General features: G+C 38.7%; 1 pseudogene; it reads right to left on the reverse strand.

Annotated features, from left to right (window-relative positions):
- Positions 1–4,288: 4,288 nt before the first annotated feature.
- LOC127970779 (uncharacterized) lies at positions 4,289–5,511 on the reverse strand (annotated as a pseudogene).
- Positions 5,512–7,129: the final 1,618 nt, after the last annotated feature.

Raw genomic sequence — 7,129 nt, forward strand, 5'->3', positions numbered from 1 at the left:
TCTGACTTAGGGATGTTCTGTGAAGACAGAGGTTTAAAAAGCCCTTCCCCCTTAGGAATTTCAGTCTGGTTCTGCTAAGTGGGGGAAGTCAATGGAAGTGTTTAACTCATGGGTTTCCATCTGATGTCCAGCGTTACATTTCAATTATGAACAACAAATTTGACAATCTCTTCTGCAAATTAAAATTATCAATAAATGTTCTAGTGGTGTTTGTGGTGTCTTTTGCTGGTTCTCAAAAGAATCAAACTCAGTCAGGGATTTTTTCTTCTCAGAAGAAAATACTTTATTTTAAGCAAAACAAAGCCGAGAGCTCGTTTGTAAGGAGATCTCTCAAATGTTATTTGGTTTCTCCTTATATACACTATATGGGGCGGTTCCACATAGTCAAACTTTTCCTTTAGACTACACTTTTCATACATCCCTAGAGAGGGGAGGCCCTTAATGTATGTCTGATCATATGTTTTTCCTCAGTTTTGTACATTCCAGGGCGTAGGCAACTTTCTATTAGATTTTAGGCCTATAAGATTTTAATAGAATAATAACTAGCAGCAAAAAGGGCTAGATTCACATTGATTATATACTTGATTAATTAAAACCTTACTAATAAAAATCTTCCACACGTTAATGTTGAAAGCTGTTGTGTGAACAAGTTGGTTGGTTGGTTATCTTCCTTGGGACTTGTGGCACAGAATGTTTTATGACTTCCTGAGGATTTCGGCTCGTGTTCTAAACACAGCTTTGATAGACTCTTTAATTTGTCTGGTTCGACTCATTTCTGTTACATGAGATTGACTCAAGTGGTCAGTTTGTGTGACGGGGGAAACCATATGGTGCACGTGTGTACCGAATGACGGAATGCAATATTTTGTGTTTCCAAACGAACATATTAAGTGGCAGAAGTCTCCGTGTTCAGCGCAAATCCCGCCCTGCAGCTGATTCTAATGCCCGCGACACACTTGGATGCGTGGCGCAAGCGTCTCTGCGTGGGGCTCCCATGTTAACAGGTTAGAGCTTGCAGGCTGCCTGCGTTGAGACGCGCATCTCAGGCGCGGCTTGAGCCGTGCGGAAAACACATGCATACTAGAAATAGAACCGACGCCTATTTTACACACAACACGCAAGTGTGTTGGAAGAGTTTCCAGGCAAAATAGAACAGGAAAATATGTTTATATGTCATTTTGTACACAAATACATATTAATTCATAAGACTTTGATGTTTGAAAGTCTATAGGTTGACATAAATTCAGATATAAATTTAATAAAAAAATATATATATCGAAATAATTATCGATTTTCAAATATTGCACCTGTCAAACATATGTAGTCTATTTTGCTGTCAATACTGTTGACGGTGTCCTTTATCAGCAGCCTTAATATTTATGCACAACATGAAGTATAGATATTGGGATATTGATGTCATGAAGACAAGAGCCTGGTGAAGCATGCCTACAAGCTGGGATTGGTAATGCTGCACTGTAATCATAGTTATTTATTTATATTTTTCATTATATTTTATTATATGATATTGGTTTGAGACTGAGAGTATTTTATTTAGTGGATAACTTTGCAGCAGTATTTTATTTCTTATTCTTTTTTTATTTAATTGTATGGCTCATTTTATATATATTTTATTAAAACGTATTTTAAAAAAAGTGTATAGTAATAAACAACCTGCAGTTTAATGTTTGCATTTCTTTCTCTTACTGTACCGAAAATGAACAGAACCGTGACTTTAAAACCGAGGTACGTACCGAACCGTGATTTTTGCGTACCGTTACACCCCTAATGTACATGATTGTATTTTTGAGAAAAAAAATTTTATGCATGGTTAGTGAAAAACTAAAAATGTTAAATCACTTGAATAAGGCCATAAAACACATACATAACATTGGTTCCTGGGACTGTTGAGAACTGGAGCTTGTAGCCTAGAATTTTTCTTTCTAAATTATGTGAAAATCATCTTGTTTACTCACTCACAGAAAACAATATATTGATTTAAATTTTCTAAGACACTTTTTGTTGGTAAAAGTCATATGCGAGTAGGTGTCAAATATCATGAATATTATTGTGATTTATACCTGAGAAGACAAAGGTCCGCATAATGAGCTGCATAATGAGCCTCTCATTAAGCTGTGCCACTGTGAGTGAGGAGTTACAAGAAAGAATGTGAGAACAAAATAAATCTATATAATTTTATGTTTGTAGTTTGTTAAGAATTTATTTAATTATCCCACAACATAATTTAATATCCACTTGGGGGAGCAGTTAAACAGTTTATTAGGAACAATCAAAGCTTACTTTCAAACTATTTTTTGGCATCCTTACTCCAGTCCCACAATCCTTCAGAAATCCTTTTAACAATTTATTTTCTACCAAAAAAAAAAAAAACATTTATTATCATCATCATCATTATTATTATTATTAATGTTGAAAAGTGCTGAGAATATTTTTCAGGGTTTTTTTAGGGGGAATAAATTGAAAGAACTGCATTGTTTTTACATTTGTTAGAGTTATCTCTATTTGCCACATTTGTATTATTTACATCAAGCTTTTGAATGGTATAGTATTGTATATTGTTATTGAAAAATCATAATGTTTCACTTGATTATACATTTAATCAGGAATTATAGTTTGGAAAAAGTATTTGGAAAAAGTCTAACTAGTAAAATGTTTACACGTTATGTGAAAACGTACAAATAAATAAAAAGAGACTTACTCATGTTTATGATCTCTGCTGAATAAAGTGCTTCGTTCTTTTTTCTGAGGAAATCCATTTCTCAAATCCTCAACCACATCACATCTTTATGGGGTGAATTATGTCTTATTCCTCTCATTGCGAAGCAAACAATAAAATAAAATAAAAACTTGAACAGTCTGGCTGCTTTTTCTTCTGTGTGGGCGTATTCAAGCCGTGCGCTTCAGTTTGAATCTGAATAGCGCGTTAAACGCGGGGGTGTGGTCACATTAGATATAATGAAGGGAGACATGAAAAACAGACATCGCGTTGTTTTCATATGGATTACTTTATTTCATAATATTTGTTTTTGACAGCACTTGTTTAGTTTAAAAGTAGACATTTCAGGCTTTCTATAGATATCTCTCTCATGTCTCTTCGTTGGGTATTCACGGAGTACCAGTTCATATTAATGACGTGTTTGTAAATGAAGATCAGCGCACACAAAGGCTGCAGACAGCGCACCTTGTATGTTATCTTTATTTTATAAGTGCACAAAGGTTTTTTGTTATTATGTCTGTAAAAAAAGGAGACCCTTTACAGATTCGATTGATGTATTGCTCTTATCTGTATGATTAAAACTAGGAGTGTAATTTAAGTTCTTTTCGGGGTTATCAGGAGAAAATGACTCAAAACACATATATGCGTTAATCAACTTCAAAGGGTTAAAGAGCTTTAGGATGATGGCTGAGTTTTCAGTCCACAGGGCTATTGCTGCATCAGACACAGGTGTGTCTTGGACTTTTATGGCAGTCATGATTCGAAGAGAACCTGAGTCTGAGTCAGACGCTTGCAATGAGCAGAGCAAAGGGTCTTTGTTCTTGCTGCTCGGAGTTGAGGTTGCTTTTGGCTTTGACCATGCATCGTCAGTCAGTGAATGGGGGGTCTGTGGCTTGACACTGCGACTCGTTGGGGTTTAGTGACTGGAAGGACAGAGGCTTGCAGACTTGAGTCCAGATCTTCAGGTGCTTGATGTCTATTGAAGGTTTCAAAGCGATTGAGCAGGTCTCTCCCAATGAGGAGTGGATAGGTGTTCAGTGATGAAATGTATACTGGGTGGATGAGATTCACTGGTCCCATGGTAAGGTGAATTGGGGCCACGTGTTTTAGTTGTAGGCCTGTTTAGGAATATGCGTGGAGGTTCAGCTCACACCTTTGAAGTTTTAGGGGTGCTATTAGACCTCTTTGTTCTTTCTTGGACTTTTTCCAAGGAGTTCAGTCGACATTAGGGCAATGTCAGCTTCTCTGTCAAGAAGGGCTTTGACTTTGATGTGGCATTTGATGATGATGGACAGATAAAACTTTCTTGCTATACCTTTCTCAATGAGATCGCCGAGGAGTTGAGGGCCTGGAGTTTGGGAGAAAACATGTAGGATGTAAGGAGTGGCAGACGACCAAGACAGCACTTGCTGCACAACTTTCAGGGTTTTCAGGTAGAATTTATTGTCCATCTGGAATTAGGGTAGTTACGGTTCTCTTAGAATGAGGTGAAGGAGTGCTATTCTCTGTGGTTTGTTGGGTCAGGTGGTTGCTGTCTTCTAGTCCAACTGCTAGTTAGGCTGAATCTGGTTTCGCTTTCTTTTCACACTTTCAGTCCTCCTTCTTTTGTTGGAAGAACTCTTTCATCATAATCTTTGTCAGTTCTTGTGAGTCAGAGCACGGTGAAGTCCTTTGTTCTTAAGCGGATAAGGTTTGAGCTCGATCAGCTTGGAATCTTTGTGAGTTTTTACATCAATTCCTTGGGCTGTTTGCTCCAGGGTGTGTTTGTCGTTTTCCCTCAGAGGTTCCTTTGAATTCCCATGAGTTTTTTCCTCTTGAGTTTCGAAGTGAGCTTGGCTGGTTCCACGATCTGTCCCAATGTCTCTCATGAGGTCTTGATTGGTTCCATGGAGTTTTCCCAGTGATGTCCAGGTGAGCGTTGTCGTCCATCCCAGCGATTGTTCCTTTGTTTAGGTTGTGTACCGGCTTGGGAGTCCCGTTCTCTGTTGGACGAGGATGCATTCCACTCTTTGGTTGTTTTGATGCTCTTTTCTGAAGACATCTTCTGTTTGCAATAGGTCTTGTGTGTCAAGTCTCGCAATTGTTAATCACTCATTGTGTGTGGACATGCAAAGACGCCAAGATGGTGGAAGATTCCTCAGGAAAAGAGTTTTAAAATGTATGTCTTCCTTCATATACTGTTAATTGCAAGTCCCGAAGTACGCTTATCTGAGTCACCTGTAGAACAATTGGGAAGATTCCTGATGACCTTGTTTCCTCACAAGGGTTGACACTAGTCCTTGTTCCAACTCAGGGTCAGCAAACTCTTTGATGAGGGCTTCTCTTAGCAGGACATCGTGCAGATATCCTTTGATCTCCAGACTGCCTGGCACATTTAGAGTAAATTTGCCAATGTTCCTGGCAAGTTTGTCAAGGTCCTCGGCGCCTTGTTCCACTTCATCAGGCTCTTCCTGTCGTTCCTGAGCCTCCAGTTCTAGCTGCGTGACGCATTGTTGTGTGCGTGTTAGCTCCTGCTGGAGATGGGCGGAGTGCCCGTCACTCAACTCAAAGGTTGCTATGAGTGTGTGGCTTAAGGAGCCGGTGACCTTGGCTAGTTCTTTGTGACTGCAGTTCTGACTTGGTTCTTGTTTCATGAGGCTCGTTATGTTGTCATCCAGTTGGTCCTGTGTCTGATGCTTCAGGGTTTCAGCAGACTTAGGTAGGAGGCTGTCTGTTGCGACACTTTGCCAAGTCTTGAGGTCCTTCCAGTGGCCAACATAGTCTGTTGTGCAAGACATGTTTTGACGTGGTGAGGGAGATCTAGACCTAGACTGACACAAACCTTGAAAAGGAGAGACAAAACAAAACAAAGCCAAACTGAGGTGTAAATGTGCAATGTCAAGTGTGGGCAATGTTGAGTGTGTAATGGGGAAGTAAGTGTAGGTCTCAGTGACTGTGAGTCTCTGGTGGGTGTGCATCTAATTTGTAGTCTCTGTGGGCAAATTAATAAGCACACACAGGTAGCACATCTAGAGAACAGAGGGAGAAAAGAAGAATAACAAAAAGAGCAAGGAACAAAATACTATTTGAAAGGGATTTCTTTTTTATAAGGAAAGATTAGAGCCAATGGTAAGATGAGAGAGAGAAAAACAACACAAAAGGCCATTTTCTGGTTACAGAATGAAGACAATTAAATAAATTTCTTTTTTGTTAAGTTTGATTTAGAAGGATGCTTCTAGACAGAAGCTTTGGAAATGGGGATTTCTAAATATCAGGACTGTGATTGCTATTAAAATTCCTAGCAATGACAGTTGACAACCAAACACCGTTCAAAGCGTTTCTAGCTGCGTGTTCAGTATTTGGTGGACACCTATCAGTTTCTTTTGTCGAACTGCTTTAAGCCTTAGCTGGGTAGGATCCTAGGGTGAGGCGGGAAGGTAGGGTTAGAGTCAGACAAATTTGAAACGAAGTGTTAAATTTTCACAAAATTTGGTTAATCTGTTAGCCTGCACCCCGACGCCCGTGTACTTAACACCGCTCAACTAGCACGTGTCAGTGTTTACGAACAGGTTAAATGAAACGGGACAAATTTAATCTTGAAAAACTATATATCATTATAAAAAACTAAACCTTAAGCATCGACGACAGATCACTGTTTTTCAATGGAAAGCTCACAAAGACTGTATTTGCTACATTTTTGTAAGCAGTACGTATTAAAACATGAATCACGCTAAGAAACTGCATCTTGTTAGTAAAAAATACAGCATGGTTTTGCAGCATACAGTGTCACAAACAGAATGAGATGATCCACCAAAAAAAAGTGAATGAAAGATAGGCAAAATATAGAATATTTGAATTCTGGCGCTCTTTCGTGGTGGCTCGTGACGCACTCTGATGCACCTGTCAGCTGATGGAGTGACAGTGTGTTTTATGTTGAATGTGAATGTATCTGCATGATTACCATCTGTTTGAGTGCAAATCTGAACAAATCAGCTCGTTATTACTGTATGATCACGGCTATCAAAGTGAATACGTCTATATGAATAGAGAGAGTAGATTATTTACTTTATGGTGCATTTGTGTAATTGAAGAAGAGAGAGATTAATAAATGTGAAAGAGAGAAAGAATGAGGTGAGAGTGAGTTAGAGTTCAGATGTAACAGATGTATAGTCACTTCAACATTTTAAACACTGCGAAACACACTGCATTTAATCCCACAAAATGCTATGTGCTAACTGCTAGCCTTCAAGGCTATTAGCTTTACATATGCTTCAATGCAAAGGTGTTAGCTTCAGTTAGCTTAGCTCATGCTATGATATTGCTTTACAAATAGATCATATTACCCTGAAAAAGGTTTATTAGAACGTCTGGGTTACGGTTGATACGTTGGCAATGTATAATGCACTAAGATAGAAT

Source organism: Carassius gibelio, chromosome A4 (genome assembly GCF_023724105.1).
Source record: "Carassius gibelio isolate Cgi1373 ecotype wild population from Czech Republic chromosome A4, carGib1.2-hapl.c, whole genome shotgun sequence".
Taxonomy (NCBI): domain Eukaryota; kingdom Metazoa; phylum Chordata; class Actinopteri; order Cypriniformes; family Cyprinidae; genus Carassius; species Carassius gibelio.